Genomic DNA, 20,410 nt, shown 5'->3' on the forward strand with positions numbered 1-20,410 from the left:
AGTACAAACTTAACTTCATTAATTTTAATTTTACAAATAAATCTCATATTTTTAGTCTTTTCCTTATTTGTCAATTTTAAGTTTAAGTTTTCTATTTGGTTTTCATTAAACAACTTACTAAAGTAATTTCATCATCTATCTTTTATGTCTTCATCCTTAACCAAGACAATATCATCCTCACTTTTTATACATTTTACATTTCTTAAGCCCTTACTCTTCCTTTCTCTAACTTTAGCAAGTTTAAATATAACTTTTTCCCCTTCATTTGTATCTAATCTACCGTACAAACTATTAAATGATCCATGTTTAACTTCACTAACAGCATTTTTTGCACTTTTTCTCATCTCTTTATACTTTTCAAAATTCTCTACGTTTCTACATTTTTGCCGCGTTTATACCATTTTTTTTTTTTTTGTCTTTACGACTTTTTGGACATTTTTATCTCACCACCAACTTTCTTTACTATTTAAGAATCTTCTTTTTGATTCACCTAAAACCTCTTTTGTTATCTTTTAAATAGAGCTAACTAATATATTCCAAAAAGTATTCGTATCTACTCATACCCTATAGTCCAATCCTCATCTTTGATCATTTTATTTTTAAATTTTATTATATTTTCTCCCTATAAGTTCCATCACCTAATTCTCTTACACTAGTGTATCTATTATGTGAACCATTATGTAAATACAATTGAAAAAATAATTAAATTTTGTTTATATCATATTGAGCACATGCTCCAGAGTGAGCCATGTACAAAAGACTCCCAAGTCAACTATCCATAATTGGATGCTTGGACACTCCATTCTTGTAAGTACTAGTGTTGTACACATGCGGCTGCACGTGATGACACGTTTTATATGTGACATTCCAATACAAGCAGATGGAAAAAAAAAAAAATTATAATTTTGTTTTACACAGTTTAACTTAATAAAAATCAATTCATACACCAGTTCACTTTGTTGCGTCCCATACATGAAGCCCAAATCTAAATATAGTATGTGTCCCATTTGCACGAATGGCAAATTTTAGCTTTCTGTAAAAGTTTATCAGGTTATAAGACTGCTTTAAGGTCCCCTTTGACTTCAGTTCCAAGCAGGTAGAGGCTCCTATGATTACCACAGAAATTGGTCATCCATATAAAGAGACTGTAAAATCCTTTTCTTTATGGCAGAAAATTACTGAAAAAAAAATTGTTCAAAAATGATTTGTGGACAAAACAAGGTTTTAAAGATGGATGAGGGATCCGAGAGACACCAAGTGGTCCCAATTGATGGATGAGGTATCCAATAGAAACATAAGTTGCTCTATGACATTACAGGGCATTTCTGCCTAGAGTCATTACAATAGTAATTGGTGATAGCAGAGCTGGGAAAACAACTCTTATGGATGTTCTTTGTGAAAGGAAAACTGGATGTGTAATAGAAGATAACAGGGATTGGAGGGAACATGACAGTCCAAAAGACATTTGCTATATAGCAGCTACTACGACCAGACTGGTACATATTCTCCATGAGTTACTGTTAAAGAATCAGTGATATTCTCAGCTTGGTTGCGATTGTCCCTACAGACTGATCAAGGGAAAAAATCTGTATGGCCTCTTCTTCATAAATTTTAATAGTTCTGTTTTTCTCATACGGTTAGCGGGGAGACATTCTAGAAATGATATGGCATAGGGGCAATTTTAATATTTTAACTTCATTTAAGGATGTCCAATACTTCGTAGACATTTAAACAAGCATTTTATATTTTACTTTCTACATGGAATGTTATTGCAGAATGGAAGCATTTTAAAATTTTGTTGGTAGGTACAAAAAGAATTTGGAGTCATTTTGGATGTTCCTGCAGCAGTTGCCTGTATCTTGTGTGTACCTTCCTGTACTAGTGCTTGTTTATTAATAGGTTGAAGCAAGCTTGGATCTCATTGTCACTCAACTATTCTATGACACCAAATTTTCCTCGAATTTTTGAATAACCATAGTCAAATTGGAGTAACTTGTCCAATTGTTCCAAAGGATTATGCCAATTAACAACAGCAGCTTCAAGTTTTCACATTTGCTACTTTATTTTATTTAATTTAGGAAAAAAAATTGAGCTTGACATATGCTACTATTAGTAATCTCTATCCAACTTTTATTGAAAGAAACTGAGATAGGAATGGGTGGCATCCCAGTACTTTAATTGTGCTCTTTAGTGTAAAATATATTTACACTTACGTATGAATGGAGGGTAGGGACCATTGGGTGAAGGGGAGATCTATTTTTGGTTGTTTTACCTTTTCTGTTTTTCCTCCGAAGGCACAAATTTTACTCTTTTTCTTTTGTTGTGCTATGTAGATATAATATGCTAGATACCATGGATGGTTTGTTATGATGCCACTGATATTAAAATGTGGGTTTGCATGACTTATTGTAGATTAACATTTGAGATTACAGCTGCCTTGGAGCCTATGAAGGATAGTGAAGAAGCTATCAAACCGTTCGGACTGAGAAGTGCAAGAAGATTTTGGCTTATGGGATCAAGACATTACATCTGTTCACGCTAAACATGGAGAGATAAACAATGGTTGCTAGTATGGTTGTTTCTTATATCTTATTAACTAGCTATGGATCAAGAATCAAACCTGAAAATTGACCTTTTAAATGTTGATGCTTGTCGGTGGGTGGGTGTGTGTGTGTGTATGAGAGAGAGAGAGAGAGAGAGAGAGAGATAGAGAGAAAGAGAGAGAGTAAGTAGATGGGTGGAATGAGATAAAGCAGAGAACTAGAGACCTATGGGCGGTTAGTCCAGAACAGGGTTGTGAAAAGCAGAAGTATAAACTTTCCAGTTACAAAATGCCCAGCAAACAGAGGAAGAAGAGGAATCCAATAGCTGGTTAGTACCTAAATCAGAATTTTAGCAGCTAATTATTCAACAATCAAGCATTAATTTATTCTCAATAAATGAGAAAAATGCTGAGAAAATGGAATAATACTTGAATTTAAAATATTGGTAACAAAATATAGATCTCTCTAATTGAGACAAAAATCAATTTTTTATTATAAAAGCAAATAAATAGAAAAGAGATAAAAGGTCTTAGACTAATCTAAAATCATATTATTAAGAAAAATCATCTTCTATTTGAAAAAGAGAGTAAACAAATTGAATGAGAAAATATGGAGCAAAAGAAAAGCAATCATCCCATCCCATCTTCATAAATTCAACAAAATATGAGAAGCATGCTCATGAAAAGGGACAATACCTGGAAAGCTCTTTATGCAGTACCTACAAAATATCAATGAATAAAAAGAATGTCTTTTTAAAATTCTTATCTTTTAATTTTTTTTTTTTATTTTATGTCTTTTCTCCAGCTAGGATGTGTACTCTACTGCTAGCAATTAGTTTTATTTGAAAAAATTATACACTTTTTGTTCCACCAACCCTGACCCAACTCTAGAAAAACAAAACAATTTGTTTTGTCTTTGGAGTTACTCAGGTTTTAGAAGCACTCTTTCTTAACTAGCCAGCTGAAAATTTACCACAGTTTACCAACAGAACACTTTCATTGTCATTGAAAGAAATGTAAGCGCAAGCGTTAAGCAATTCAAGAAAGCAAGGGCAAGCAAGCGATAAACATCGAAGCAACAAAATTATACCACCCAACCTATATTAAAAGCATAAAAATAAGCACTAAATAAGCCAAACTTGCAAGTTGCCAAAGCAAGAGACAATTTTACATAAAATGAAACAGCAATTAACCAAATCCAAAGTAAAACAGATTTATATGATCCAATAAAAAAATAAAAAATTAGCAAAAAACCAATCTGATGACACATATTTGAATTTATGGTCAATTTGTTCTATCAAAAGTCAATATAACTATATATTAATCAATTCAGCAAATACCAACAGTGAAAGTTTATAAAAAAAACTAATCTTGAGTCTAGATGCATGGGTATCAGACATTGGAATTGAATTTATACGATTTTGGACAAAACATAACATAAAAATTATATTGAATTTCTTTCAAATTAACAAAAATCCAAATCCAAATCTTGACATCCATTCTCTGCAACACTACCTACGTGAAATGAAGCAAAAAAGTAACCATATCATTCAATTTCAGTATGAGCCTGTCAATTTCGAAACCTTTGAAGCATTTATGATTTTTTCTTACAGAGATTACCAAGCCAATGAATGCATCAAAATTCCTTCAGAAGATCATTAAATAAATTATGTCTAGTTATCAAAAAAAACCAACAGTGGACATTTTTTTACATCAACATTCCTTTTATTTATGTGCTTAATTTACTGTTTTAGATTATTATTTTAATTTTAAAATGGTAGTTGGATTAGCATATATACAATATATAAAGAAACTTAATGAGATAAAACTTTTAACATTAATTGGCATTAAACCACTGCAATTAATAAACAAGTATGAAACCCTATATATCTTATTTTATTTATTAATTAAATAATTATTTGAAAGGGACAATGTTGAAACCTTAGCAAAAGATCACTGCCCAACATATCACTGTTGCAAGTTGATCATATGAGAAATAAATAAATATGTATGAATTTGATGTGGTCACCTAGAGCAGCAAAAGCTCAAAGTAAATATGAGAAAAACACAAATTTAAGTTTTTTTCCAAAAAAAATATAAAAAAAGAAGGTAAAAAATAGGAATAGTACTTTATCCCATAACAGCATCACCATTGAGTGAAAATGCTTGCCGCCTAACATGTCACCACCATTACCACCATTCCATGCCACATCACTGCGAGTTGCACATGTATGAATTACTAAATAATAAGATAAAAAGCGAAAAAACAGAAACTTGAAAGTCGTAATTACAGGATATTTTAATTATTCAACTCAAGCCTAATAATATTTTGAAACCCATCTTCCTTTTTTCTTTTTTCTTTTTTCTTTTTTCTTTTTATTTGGAAGACCTTTTGCATACAATGAATGACAATTTCTCTACATAATTACAGGAATGTCAACAAATAATTTTAACAGGTAGAACCTAACTCACATTCATGCCTAATCATAAGAACAAATATTCCGTTAAAAAAGAAAATAACTCAAATGCATACACCAATCCAATAAGTCAATGGTTGAGTAAGAATACTTGACCCAAATGTAATAGAACTCGTACATGAATGACATTATCTCAAGGAAGAAGCATGTCGGAGATGTGGCTCATATTTGAGTGGAACACATGCACTAAGAAAGCATCGTGAAACAAAGAACAAGAGAGAAGGTTGCAAAAGGATAACCGTCAACGGTTTCAGGATTCAGTCTGCAAGGGAAAAGCTCTCGGCTTCAAACCGTCGATGGTTTCATTCGGCGCAAGCCACAGAATTTGAATCGAAGATCAGTAAATTGGGATATTTTGGAGGATTTTCCTCTAAGGGATAGCTACAGAAGGTTTTTAGATGTAGTCTAAGTCTTTTGTACGCATAGGGTTTGTTTATATACTAATATTTATAACCTTTGATGTAAGTTTCACATGTGATAGTGAAAAACAGCCGCTTGCTCCTATGGACGTAGGCAAATTGCTGAACCACGTAAATTCTTATGTCTTTGAGTTTGTTTGCTTTCCTTATTCTCATTATGAGTGGTTGTTTGTTCTGTATATTCATCCTTGAGTGCTTGCATTACTTGTTCCGGTTTGATTCGAATTTGCGAGATCTTCCGCTGTGCACTCGCATCAACAATTGGTATCAAAGCGTCAATTTCAACAATTGGTATCAGAGCTATTGGTTGCAATGGCTGGGATCTCTTCGGTAAAGTTCGATGTTAGTAAGTTCGATGGAATGGGAAATTTCGGACTTTGGCAGAGGAGGGTTAAGGATTTATTGGTGCAACAAGGTATGGTGAAGGCACTGTACGGAAAGAAGTCAGAAGGCATGGACGACATGAGTTGGAAGGAGTTGGAAGCGAAAGCTATGTCTACTATCAGACATTGTCTAGTTGATGACGTGATATATCACATCATGAATGAGGAATCGCCGGCAGTGGTTTGACTAAAACTAGAGAGCCGGTACATGTCCAAGTCATTGACGAACAAGTTGTTGTTAGTAGGATAGACAACAAACTTACCATAAATTGTTCTACATTTATTTAGGAAACAAATCTATCAAATCAACCATAAATTGTTGTATAGTTATTTAGGAAATGCATCTGTAAATATCTTTCCTGAATTAGGGGTCAATGTTTAATGTTAGGAGATGCTATAATTAGGATGCTTAATGTTAGGAGATGCTGTAACTAGGAGATATTGTAATTAAGGGATACATTGTAATTAGGGAAAATGACTTCTATATAAGAAAAGGATCACTCGATTGAGGGTGATTCATTGAGCAAATCTGACATGGTATCAAAGCCACTCTCTGAATCAACCTTGTCTTTGGCCCAATTTTCGTGGTTCTAGGCTCTGGTTTTCTGGTTTCTTGGGTGCTGGTTCTGGTTTGCAGTTTTTTGGTGAATTTCGAGAGATTCTAGTTATGGCTAACAACTCCAACTTAGAAGTCTTTCAAACTCGGTTTACAGGGAAGAATTATGCTGCCTGGGAGTTTCAGTTTCAACTTTTTGTCATGGGAAAGGAGTTGTGGGGTCATGTTGATGGGAGTGATCTAGCACCTACTGATCCTACGAAGTTGGTTCAATTGAAGGTGAAAGATGCTCGCGTGATGACTTGGATTCTTGGGTGTGTTGATCCACTGCTTATACTCAATTTAAGGCCTCACAAGACAGCTAAATCGATGTGGGAGTACTTGAAAAAGGTCTATCATCAAAGATCATTCCGCCCAGCAATTTCAGTTGGAAACTGATCTTGCTGCCTATTCCTAAGGTACACTCTTTGTTCAGGAATATTTCTGTGGTTTTCAGAATCTCTGGGCTAAGTTTTCTGACATTGTGTAAGCCAACATATCGGCCGAGTCTCTCTCTACTGTTCAAGCAGTCCATGAAGCCAGCAAAAGAGACCAGTTTTTAATGAAACTAAGACCAGTTTTTAATGAAACTATGGCCAGAATTTGAGTCTATTCACTCCAACCTGATGCACAGGGATCCTTCACCCTCTCTTGACTGGTGTTTTGGAGCACTTCAACGAGAGGAATGAAGTCTTCTTACTCAATCTTCGCTTCCGCAAGAGAATGCTGTCGCATATGCTGCTCAAGGCAAGGGGAGGGGTCGAGACATGCGTATGGTTCAGTGCTACAGTTGCAAAGATTATGAGCATATTGCTGCCCATTGTGCTAAAAAATTTTGCAGCTACTGTAAATAGAAGGGGCACATAATCAAAGAATGCCCAACACGTCCTCAAAACCAACCCTTGAATGCTTATCATGCTACTGGTAATGGCCACACTTCGGATGGGGTAACCAGCACTCAAAATCTCGCTCCAGTGTCACCTTCCACTGCTGCTACACCTACCCTTACACCAGAAATGGTGCAGCAAATAATTGTATCGGCATTTTCCGCTTTAGGGCTGCAAGGTAAGGGTACCATACCTTCTCAATCTTGGCTTGTTGATTCCACTGCATCCACTCACATGACCAGTTCTCCTGATATACTTAGCAATGTTCGTAAGTACACTAATTCTTCTAATATTCAAGTTGCTAATGGCCATTTTTACCGATTATTGGGGTTGGTGATATCACACCATCACTTACTAATATTTTTATATCACCTGGGGTTTCTACGAGTCTTATCCCGATTGGACAATTAGTGGATGATAATTATAATGTTCAGTTTTCTAATGATGGTTGTCATGATGATAATTATAATGTTCAGTTTTCTCATGATGGTTGTCATGTGCAAGATCCGGTGTCGGGGAGGACAATAGCAAAGGGGCCTAAAGTTGGGAGACTGCTTCCATTATACTTTTCCATTCCTAGTATCATTTCTTTGGCTTGTACTACTGTTTCCAATAATTGTGAAGTATGGCACAAACGTTTAGGCCATCCAAACAATGTTGTTTTATCTCATTTGTTGAATTCTGGTATGTTGGGAAAAAAAGATTCTTCTTTGCCTTATGCTTTGTCTTTTGATTGTTCTACGTGTAAAATCGGAAAAAGTTAGATTCTTCCCTTCCCTTCTTCCGGGAGTAGGGCAAAGAATTGCTTTGACCTTGTTCATAGTGATGTATGAGGCATTACTCCTGTCATTTCTCATGCTCATTATAAATATTTTATGACATTCATAGATGACTATACTTGGGTATATTTTCTGCGCTATTAATCTGAAGTCTTTGTTGTTCTAAAATCATTTCTAGCATATGTTGAGAATCAATTTACCACTAACATTAAGACTTTACCATCTAATTCGGGTGGAGAATATATGTCTCATGAATTTCTTGAGTTTCTTCATCACAAAGGAATTGTTTCTCACCGCTCGTGTCCTTATAGGCTTATACGCCTCAAAAGAATGGCATGGCTGAGGGCAAAAATTGACATTTGTTAGATGTCGCTAGGACCTTGTTACTTGCATCTTCTGTTCCTCCTAAATTTTGGGTTGAAGCTTTAGCTACAGCAGAATATTTGATTAATAGGTTGCCTTCTAAAGTTCTAAATTTCGACTCTCAAAACTATCGTCTGCATAAACAGCACCCTAGCTTTCTTGACTTACACACTTTTGGTTGTCTGTTTTGTGCATCTACCTCTGCATCAACATCACAAACTCTCTGCGCAATCTGTGAAATGTGCCTTTATGAGATATAACTTATCTCAAAAAGGATTTGTGTTATGATGCTTCTTCTAATAAATTTCATATATATCGTAATGTCGTTTTCTTTGAGCTTCAATGCTTCTTTCCTAGTTCTCTTACATCATCTCCAGCAGTTTCTATTCTTCCTCACTTTGATGATTTGATATGCCCTCCCGAACGCTTCAAGCCTAGTTTTGTGTATAAACGCCGTCGACCAACACTACCCCTTCCTGAGTCTAATCTGCCACCTGATCCTGATCCCATCATCCTCGACGATCTGGCCGTGCTTCTCATCCACCAAATAGGTATGGTTTCCCTCATACCTCCTTCACGGCTACCTTATCAACTGTGTCGATTCCTAATTCCTACTCACAAGCTGATAAACATGAGTGTTGGAGAAAGGCTAAGCAGGAAGAACTTCAAGCTCTTCAAGAAAATCAGACTTGGGAAATGGCCCTTTGTCCTTCTCATATCAAGCTAATGGGGTGTAAGTGGGTTTTTTCTATGAAACTTCAGCCTAATGGGTCTATGGACCGTTATAAGGCTCGTTTGGTTGCCCTTGGTAACCGCCAAGACTATGGGATTGACTATGAGGAGACCTTTGCTCCTATCGCTAAAATGGCCATTGTGTGTACTATTATTTCCATTGCAGCCTCTCAGGGATTGTCTTTGCCAGATGGATGTGAAGAACACATTTCTTCACGGTGATTTACAAAAGATGTTTACATGACACCTCCTCCTGGCCACTGCTCGTCATCGACATCGAATGTGTGTAAGCTGAAGCGCACTCTGTATGGTTTGAACAAGCTCCCCCGGGCCTAGTTTGATAAGTTCCGGGCTACCTTACTTCAGTTTTCTTTCATCCAAAGCTAGTATGATTCCTCATTGTTTCTCTGTATGACTTCTGTTGGTATCATTCTTCTTCTGGTTTATGTCGACGACATTGTCATCACTGGGACTGATTCTGCTCTCATTGATCAACTCAAGCAACATCTTCATGATCCCTTCCATATGAAGGATCTTGGTCCTCTCCGATATTTCCTATGTTTGGAAGTTCAGCCTGATTCATTTGGGGTTTTCTTGCATCAACATAAATACACAGAGGACTTGATTTCCTCGTTTGGTTTGCAAGACTCCTCTTCAGTGGATACCCCTTTGGAAGCGAATGTCAAATATTGACGTGAGGAAGGGGATCTCCTTCCTGATCCAGCGGTGTTTCGACAGTTAGTTGGTAGTCTCAATTATCTCACTATTACACAGCTTGACATCTCTTTCTCTATCCAGACTATTAGTCAATTTATGTAGTCTCCTCACCACCTTCATCTTGCAGCGGTCCGCCAAATTATTCAATATCTCCGAGGTTCCTCTCACCATGGCTTGTTCTTCTCTATTGGTACTCCTCTTCGCCTTGTGGCTTTTAGTGATGCAGACTGGGCAGGATGTCTTGATACTTGCCAATCTGTCACCAAGTGGTGTATGTTTCTTGGTGATTCCCTTATCTCTTGGAAGAGTAAGAAACAGGATTGGTTTCCAAATCTTCGACCAAGTCAGAGTACCATGCCATGTCGGCAGCCAGCTTGGAGATTGTGTGGCTTCATGGTTTACTTGCTGAAATAGGTTTTCCTCGGTCTACTCCCACTCCTCTTCATGCTAATAATACGAGTGATATTCAGATAGCTACAAAACCCGTCTATCACGAGCATACCAAACATATCGAGGTGGACTACTGACTCGTTCTAAGTTGTGCTTCCAAGTGCAGAAGTGTCAAGTTGTATCAAGGATGAGTCCAAGATCATATTCCACAAGGACCACTGAGTATCAAAGTATTTATGCAAGTTCAGTGAAATCCTGTTGCTAAAAAATGGGGTTTGAAAATCTTTTTGGTCTTTTACGATTTTGAAAACAGTAAACAAAGTGAGAGAAGCTTGAGTAAACTATCAAAATGAAACTGAAATTTTATCAATTTTCCGAAAATGTAAATCTAATAACGCAACCAAAACTAAATAGATTAACTGAAACAATTTTACCAAACACTCGGGTTACGGGTTCAACGTCTGTTTGCTTCCACCGTTTACTAATTTCCTAGGCCTTACTCCTCTTCTTGTTAATCCAATCAAGGCATTAATAAGATGAAATTTTATTACTAAAGATCGAGTAAATTGGCCACATCCAAACGGAAGAAAATAAAAACTCTCATTAAGCATCAACCGAATTTTATGTAAAAATTAGTTGATTAAAATCCTAAATTAAATCAAGGTTTTGATGTGCCTATCGTCAACAAGAAATAAGAGCCAGCGATTTATCAACGATGCCTTCAATATTCGGTTTTAACCAAATAAAAGTTTAACAATAATTTCTTAGGAGAACTAATAAACCATGGAAAACAAACGACATTGACCCACAACCCGAGTAACCAAACTTAGCCACTCATGCTCACAATACACAATTTCCGGGTCAAATTAATTCCACGGTGGCTCACTGCATCAATAAAACGAAAAACCATAAGAAAAATACAAACTTTGATAAAACCGAACCTAATCTAAATTGAGTTTCAACAAAAAAATAAAAATAAATCTTGAACAAAAAAACACAACTAATTTAATTTTCCAAAAGCAAGAACAACTTAACAATTATTTAAAATCCAAAATAAACCTTAATACTAATTTAACCATATCCAACTTTCAATACAAAAAAGTAAATAAATAAAAGAAAGAGATAGAAACAAGAGAGAGAGATAGAGAGAGCCATGGGAGTTGCAGTTGGAGTGGTGCTCGGCTAGCCTGGCTGTGCTATGGAGGAGCTTCTGGGGTCTTCAAAGCTCTGCTGCTACTGCTGGTATTGCTGCTGCTGGTGTTTTGCAAAGGATGAGGCAGTGTTGTGGCTGGAGCAGAGAATAGAGAAAAGAGAAAAAAAGAGAGCAAGAACAGAAGGGCAGGAAGAAAACCAAGAAGAAGGAAAAGATAAAGAGAAAGGGAATTGGAAGGGGAGAAGAGGAGGAAAGCCCTCGGGCTGCCTAGGAAAGAAGGGGGAGAAGAAGAAGAATTTCAAAAAGATTGGGGGAAGCCCTAGACCCGGTTTAGCCAACCCGACCCGACAACTTGACCCGACCCGGCCTGCATGGCCAAGTCACATTTTTGCTCTCTGTTCATCGCAATATTTGACCCTTCTGAAGCCAGTTTCTCACAAAACTCAAAACACGAAAGTTGTAGATAATCCTTTCCTCTTTCTCCAGAAATTTGAATTTCCTCAATCGGAGTTCGGACGGAAAAGTTATGCATGAAATACGAACAGGTGTCAGTTTTGGTTCTCGGGGCTTTTCCTGCGATAAAAATTTATCAAAAAACTCGTAAATTGCACAATAAAACTCAAGAATGATAATTTCGGCACTTTATTAAAATATTAGACAAATTTGGACATTTAATTAAAAATATACACCGTAAAGACCGGGTTAAAGTGGCCAATTACGCAGTTTGCACACGTAATCAACTACCATTCTATTCGGGAAGCCGTCGATACTCGGGTTATCTCTCTTCCACATGTCTCAAGCGACCTTCAGATGGCAGACGTCTCCACCAAAGCTATGACACGACTATGTCATCAATTTCTTGTTGGGGGGATGTTAGTAGGATAGACAACAAACTTACCATAAATTGTTCTACATTTATTGAGGAAAAAAATCTGTCAAATCTACCATAAACTGTTGTATAGTTATTTAGGAAACAGATCTGTAAATATCTTTCCTGAATTAGGGGCCAATGCTTAATGTTAGGAGATGCTGTAATTAGGATGCTTAATGTTAGGAGATGTTGTAATTAGGAGATTTTGTAATTAAAGGATATATTGTAATTAGGGAAAATGACTTCTATATAAGAAAAGGACCAGTCAATTGAGGGTGATTCATTGAGCAAATCTGACAGTTGCATCTTAAGAAAAAACTGTATTGGCTTAAGATGGCAAAGGGTTCGGACGTAACTCAGCACATCAACGTATTCAATCAGATCATTAGTGATCTAAAGCGAGTTGATATGAAGTTCGAGGAAGAAGACAAGGTGATGATACTGCTTAATTCCCTACCTACGTCTCCTACATACGAGAATCTGGTTAGGACTCTGACATGAGGGAAAGAAACCCTTGAGTTGGAGGATATCACGAATGCATTGTTGGGGTTCAAGCAAAGGAGTAAGGCCAGCGATGGGAGTTCACAAGGTGAAGGGGTCGTGGCAAAGGGTAATCAGGATTGTGGGAAAGGCAAGTTCTAGAGCGAATCGAGTAATAGTAAAACTCAATTGTAGTCCAGGAGGAGGAAGGAAGTTCGTTATTTTAAGTGCGGGAAAATTGGGCACATAAAATCGAAGTGTCCGGAGTGGAAGAAGGGGAATGCACAAACTCAAGAGGGTTTGTCAAAATCTGCGAATGTAGTGAAACAAAGAGACTCAAGGAGCAGTGATGGTGATATGCTATCTGTTTCATCGGGTTTTCACATGACGTCCAACAAAGCCTAATTCACCACTTACAGATTGGTGAGTTTTGGTTCCGTTCTAATAAGAAACGATGTTGTCTGCAAAGTTGTCGAAATTGGGAATATCATGATCAAGATGTATGATGGTGTGGTAAGGACGTTATGTGGTGTAAGGCATGTACCTAATTTACGAAAAAATGTAATATCATTGGGCACTTTGGATTGTAACAGGTATAGTTACAAGTCTAAAAATGGGACAATGAAGGTGTATAAAGGCGTCTTGATGGTGATGAAGGGACAGAGGTTAACAGGGAATCTCTATGCCTAGCACAGTTGTAGGTGGAGCTGTAGCTGAAAGTTCTGAGTCAGATAATACCGTTTTGTGTAAAACAACCACACACAAAACGGAAGGTATTCTTAACTACATTGTTTTGGATGTTTGGGGACCGGTGAGGGTAGCATCACGGATTGGACATGAGTACTTCATGAGTTTATCACGAAAGGTCTGGGGGTTTTTCATGCGGCACAAGTTGGAGATGTTTGCCACGTTTAACTTGTGGCTGAGGTGGAATACCAGATCGGGAGAAAGTTCCTCAGGTCAGACATTGGAGCTGAGTACGCTGGTGTTCAAGAAGTTTTGTGAGCATGGAAGGTTGTATGCAGGGCTTGCAAAGGACTTCTTGGTAAAGTCAGCAAGTATGGCGTGTTTCTCGATTAACCGATCGCCAAGGATATCATTAGATGAGAGAGTTGCAGGAAAGGTTTGGACGGGTTATGCGGTAGACTTCTCTGGTTTGAGAGAGTTTGAAGGTCTAGCCATGCACATTTCTAATGTGGTGAGATCTAAGCTTGATGTAATGTCCGGCCATTACATCTTTCTAGGGTATAAGAAAGATGGGTTCAAGTTGTATGATCCAATGGAAAATGGGGTGGTGATCGGTGGAGATATCGTCTTTGAGATTAAATCCATGGTGCAGCGTACACAGGTAGATGAAGAGAAACAAGTGCCAGAATGCTGCAGCAGCAACAACCATGTTGTGCTGGTGGAATTGGAGACTCAGGGCAGAAGTGCAGGAAGCTCTGGCTCAAGAAACCAACAATATCAAAGTATAACTGGAGCAGAAAAGAGATAGTGATGTAGGTGGACTTACAGACTCAAGGCAGAGATGACATCGTTCATATTACAGAGAGTTCTAACTCGGGAGACCAGCAGAATCACAATGGGCCAAGGTGCACTATCAAGCCAGCGCCTAGGCATAAGTTTGATGACTTGATGTCTTATGCATTCATCACTACCAGCAAGGTTCCTACTATTTTTCAAGATGCGGTGCAAAACAAAGGGAAAAATAGATGGACAAGTGATATGGTAGAGGAGATGGAGTTACTTCATAAGAATCAGGTGTGGGAGTTGGTGGAGCTTCTAGAGGGGAAGAAAGTGATAGGATGCAAGTAGGTAATAATTATGTTGTTTTATGTGAATGACATGCCAAATGCTGAGAAGATTTCAACTAAGGTTAATCAATCGGAAACTCTGTTGAAAAAGGAATTTGACATAAAGGTTTTGGGTACAGCCAAGAATATTCTTGGGTTGGGGATTCGCAAGGATAAAGCTACAAAGAGATTAGGATTATCTCAGGGTGGCTGTGTGGACAAAATTGTAAGGAGATTGTGGTTATCTCAGGGTGGTTTTTTGGAGCAGGTGTTTGAGAGGTTTAGCATAGTTAATGTTAAACCGGTCACCGATACACCGTTGGCGAATCAATGTAAACTGTCTACCGCTCAGTATTGAAGGATGGACGGTAATGTTAGGGACATGTCAAAGGTTTCTTACGCCAGTGCAATGGGGTGCTTCAGCAGGCAACAGAGCAATCCATCAGTTGTGAGATTCGTGAATGCAGACCACACAAGGGACTTGGATGACAGGAGGTCTACAACAAGGTATGTTGTAGGAAGACCTAATTGTTGGAAGTCCAAGGTACAGTCTCAGGTTACACTTTCAACAACTGAGTCGGAGTACTTGGCAGTAGCTGAGGCTGCCAAGGTAGTATTGTGGTTTAAAGGATCGTTCAAGGAGCTGGGTGTTCAGCTAGGTGAAGTTCCTATTATCAAAAACAAGCTCAAGCATCGCTTGGACTTGGTTTACGTCTCCAGGTGCTTGACGGGAGGCAATCCCAATCTACTGGCCCAGGTGGAGTAGCGGGTTATGCTTTCATATTTCTTCTAAGTGGTGAATATTCGCCAAGGTGGAGATTATTGGAGATGTGGCTTATATTTGAGTGGAACACATGCACCGGGAAAGCATCATAAAGCAAAGAACAAGAGAGAAGGTTGCAGGAGGATAACCATCGACAGTTTCAGGATTCAATCTGCAAGGGAAATAACTTTCGGCTTCAAACCGTTGACGATTTTCCTGAAACCGTCAACGGTTTCGTTAGGAGCAAGTCACAAAATTTGAATCGAAAATCAGTAGATTGGGAGATTTTGGAGGATTTTCCTTCAGGGAATTTTTACAAAAGTGTTTTAGATGTAGTTTAAGTCTTAAGTAGGCATAGGGTTTGTTTATATACTAATATTAGTAACCCTTGATGTAAGCTTCACATGTGATAGTGAAAAACAGTCGCTTGCATGTAAATTCATGTGTCTTTGAGTTTGTTTGCTTTCCTTTTTCTCATTGTGAGTGATTGCTTGCTCCGTATATTCATCGTTGAGTGCTTGCATTACTTGTTCCAATTTTATTCGAGTTTGCAAGGTCTTCCACTGCGCACTCACATCAACAATTGGAATCAGAGCGTCAATTTCAACAAAGCATTTTTTTTTTCTAAAAGAAGAGGACGTTTTGAGCAGGAAGTTTTAAGCATAGATCATATAAAAACATAGGTGTGGACAAACACTTATCTCAGCTACCAAAAAAAAAAAAAAACAGCAAAGAAAAAAAATAGAAGAACTTTGGAATTAAAATAGCAAATGCACAAATTTAGAAATCATAATACTGTACAAAAAGTTTGTGATTTATTTTTGTTTTCTTAATTCAGTTTGAAATTGAAATGCATACAGCAGAATAGGATATTGAATAACATAAGAAAACAAAATCTAAAGCCATTTAAGGAAGAAAAACAAATACTAAAGTAATATATTAGCTTTCGCAGCATGTGTATATATGCATCATAGACATTTCAGCTCCATTTGGAAATTGGAAAATATGAAAGGAAAGAAAATGAAAATACAAGGGAATCTACCTAGTCATGTGAGCTGAAAGACCTTTTTGCTATCCATAAGAAATTCATCAGCAAAACTATTTGGTGTAGTTGATCATTTGGTCTCCCCCTAAAACATACATAACCTGTGTTACAATTCAAGAGGATCAGATCATGACCAGAAAAGAATGTAAATCTCTAAAAAAATCAGGAGAGATAAGAAGAAAAAATGGAGAGAAGAAGAAATAGAGGAGAGGACTTAGATGAAGATCAGGCGGAACAAGGGTATTTGGTATGACTTGGAGATGCCTGCACCAGCCGTACTTGGAGACGAATCACAATAAGCCGCAAGGCTGATACTCGGGAGAATCATTCTTGGGCAAGAAACTCCTAATAAAAGATGAAAAATACAAATATAGCACATTGTTTCATGAAAAAAGTAAGATTCTTCGCACTATGAACTGAGAATAAATGAACCAAGCGTTTCCACATCATCTATTTCTTCAACATAATATTAAACAAGTTTATCATTTCATTCAACATATATTAAACAACTTTACACTTCGTTTAAATTCAAATTCATTTTAGTATTTTTGTTCATAAAGACAAGTGTTTCTACATCATTAATTTCCTTAACATTGCTAAATACAATTTGGATGAGAAACTAATTGATACACATTGGAGAATGCAATATGCAAATTCATATAGTTAAGTATAATATTATTTGATACTTAATAAAAATTATGAAGGCTAAAGAGCATTTAGCTCAAAGAACAGATATACCATTTTTCTCAAAAATCTTATAATTTTTTTAGTGGTTCATTAATACGCATGTTGGATTTAGGCTATAAATGGGGTAATGTTTTTTATTTTCTATAGAAATGTTTAAAAATTGAAAAACAAGGGCATGAAAATTAGGAGTGAAAAATGAAGATTGTTGTGCACGAACAAACATGCTCTTAGATGATCCTCAGCTAAAAAAAAAAAAAGATTTGAAATGATACGGTCCCTTAAGGTGGTACCTTTATTTTCCCTTCAAATCCATTTTGTTTTTTGTGAGTTGAGCTTGCATTGATTAGCACATTCTACTGAAATAAGTTTCAGCTAAGTGGAGATAATTGACCCAATTAAAAATAAAAAATTTCTATTCACGAAAGAATATCTTTTGGTAAGTTATTTTCATTATACAAAACCGAGGACCAGAAGTCCATGAAGAAAAAAAAAATGGCCAATGATTATATCAAACAAAATAAATGAATTGGTGAATTCTAAATCTTAAAAAAAGAAAGCATTTAACCAAACCCATCAAAGGGGCATTTCAAGCATACCTACTTCAGCACTTTAAGATCATACCTATCATTTTTTTGTTTTCCTGGCTCGGCAGTCATCATTCATAGCCCATGCTATCAACTTAGCATCAAAAGAACATAGTAGCATGCAAGGATCTCTCCTATAAAAATAGTAATAATAACAGGATGGAGACAAAATGAAGTAGGCTGTGGAAAAAAAATTGACAAAACAAACAACCAGTTCAAGTTCATAAAAAATGCAAGGGTACTGTTAGTGCTGTAGATAAATAGCAAAACTCCCATGAATCCCAAATTGAAACCCCACATCCAGCAAGCATGGTTTCATATTCATTGAGCCTCTTTTACGAACCCTACATCAAACCAGTTGAAGAGAGAGAGAAGAGCTTCTCTATAGTTGTGTCAAAGAAGCTTAAAGCTTGCTAGATAACTACTAACCTAATTTGTTTTCAAATTCATACATTGAAGGGTAATTTCAAATCCATGAATTCTTTTTTTTTAATGTAACAATAATAATAATATTATTATCTAGAAAATAATAATATTATCATTCTAGATCAATTCCTCAAGCAACAATTTACAACATCTTGACACAGATAATTTTCATTGAAGGAGCAGAAAAAAAATAATGAATTGAATTAAAAAAAAAAGAGTAGCAATTTCGGTTGACTGCTCCAGTTTCAGGCCATGTCTTCACAAGCACTCCTTTGCCTTCTCCTCTGCTCACTCAGAATCATCAGTAGGTAGTTCATAGCGACAGAGTGGGCACGAGTTCCAAATGCTCAACCATTGCAAAAAGCAATCCCCATGGAAATAATGACAAGAAGGAAGTTTCCTTACTTTTTCCTACAGTGAAATCTCGTCAGTACAAACAGCATAAACATTCTCATCACTGTTGCTCCCCAAATCTTCATGTGCCAACACAATCATCTGAAGATTATCCACAACAGATTTGGCAGCTAGTGGGCAATCCCTCCAAGAAATATTATTATCATCTGCCAATAATCTAATAATAGCATCGCATATGTCTACAGCAATATGATCATCCCAAGTTGATGGAAACATCACCGTCATTATGATCAAGAACCTGAATCCTCTCCAAATCATCCTCTTCCATACTTGCATCCAATTCATCACTGCCATCTCACCTGAGTTTTGCCCAGAGGAGGACATTTCAGATGAAGCCAATAACAATTCGTCCACCCCATCAAACACCATCCTCAAATCTTCTCTCCGAGAGTCAGTATCGGCATCGGCATCAACATCAGCTTAAGCTTCAGCCCTGTCATTGACTTCCTCCTACTCAAAATCCTCATTAAAAGGCCCCGAATCCTCCAATGGAAGACAATCCCAACGAAGCCCAAAATCCAAATCATCAAGGGACCCACTATTATTATTATTATTATTATCACCACCACCCAAACCATCAAATCCTCCGACTTCAAATCTGATCCAAACCCAACCATCCCAAGCCCATCAACAAGCATTTCTTACGTGATCCTCTCATCTGATGATTAAAACCCAATCCCAAAAACCATCACCCAACCATAATTATCCTTCCTTCATCAAACTCTCCAAATTTTGATTGATCATATCTAAAAGATGGATTAGGGTTTCAAAACAAGATTTCTATCTCTCCAACTTAGAGAATAGATCCGTTGCAGCAAATCTGAGTATGACTATTGGGGTTTTGAATGACAACCTCTCAGAGGATTCGTCAATTGTGATAAGTAATCCATGTAATTGATATATTCAAAAACACAATGAATTTGATTCAAATCTAAATTCAGCCTTCAAAAATTAAAAAATAGTGTATTTGAATTTAGAACCCCCAAATTCAAATTCAAATTCAAATTCAAATAGTTTATGAATTAAAGAAATGTACCAGAGAATCAAACATCAGTACCTGTTGGGCAAATTATTCATGTGTGTGAGGAGCATTTTGAGCTTTGAAACACCTTAGGAGGGCAAGTCTAGGAACAGCTCTAACGCCATTGCGTCCATCTTCAGCCTATATCAGTGACATGACCACTTTCTTAAATTCCATCAAATCCTTAAGAACCATCAACCACTCCCACCTGCTCTGAGCCCTCTTCACAACAAATATTGTTGCAATCACACTCAATGTTGCTCCACATTCGCAAACCAACCAAAGGTTAATCTACCAATATCTCTAAACACCCGGGTCTATAAGCTATTTCCTCGTTGGTTGCGGCGACATCTAATGGGTTGATGGAGTGGGACTAAAGATTGATGGGCAAAGAATCAATGGAAGAGCAGCAAGGATACAGACGGCCATGGCTAAAATCAAACAGTTCCCTAATATAGTTTCGAAAAATCACCTCCGCAACTTGAGCTTCAAGAAGTGGAAATATAATGACTACGCTTCAAGATTATTTTAACAATTGAGCTTGCAAAAATGTAAACAGCTACGAAGAAGAAAGAATAAGAAGAAGGAACATAGCCAGGTTCCACTGCCGACTAGCCGTCGTTTCGACAAGCCATCTATCGCTGCCCAACCTCAACCTCTCACCCCCTGTGTGTCCCTCCCTCCCTCCCTCCCTCCCTCCCTCCTGCGAAAGCACCCTCTCTCGCCGCCTGCAATCACCTCTCGTCTCACTCTCCATATGCCATTCTGAGCATAATCGCCATTTACAAATGGGAAGATAAAACGGAGAAGCCGTATCGTAATGGGCTCTTCGGTTATGACATGAGTTTTCGAGACATGAGAGCTATTTTTGTTTTATATGAATTAAACA

At 37.2% G+C, this 20,410-nt stretch overlaps 1 long non-coding RNA gene across 2 annotated transcripts; it reads right to left on the reverse strand.

The window, feature by feature from the left end:
* Positions 1-4,510: 4,510 nt before the first annotated feature.
* Positions 4,511-20,363, reverse strand: LOC131146318 (uncharacterized). 2 transcript variants are annotated; one of them, XR_009134304.1, is made up of 4 exons: positions 19,558-20,222; positions 17,698-17,794; positions 16,387-16,734; positions 4,511-4,756 (listed from the first exon to the last, which is right to left on the reverse strand). It is a non-coding gene; the product is annotated as an uncharacterized LOC131146318 (long non-coding RNA). The 2 variants fall into 2 exon arrangements; XR_009134303.1 differs by lacking the exon at positions 17,698-17,794 and having other exon boundaries at positions 19,558-20,363.
* Positions 20,364-20,410: the final 47 nt, after the last annotated feature.

This window comes from Malania oleifera, chromosome 13 (assembly GCF_029873635.1).
Source record: "Malania oleifera isolate guangnan ecotype guangnan chromosome 13, ASM2987363v1, whole genome shotgun sequence".
Taxonomy (NCBI): Eukaryota; Viridiplantae; Streptophyta; class Magnoliopsida; order Santalales; family Ximeniaceae; genus Malania; species Malania oleifera.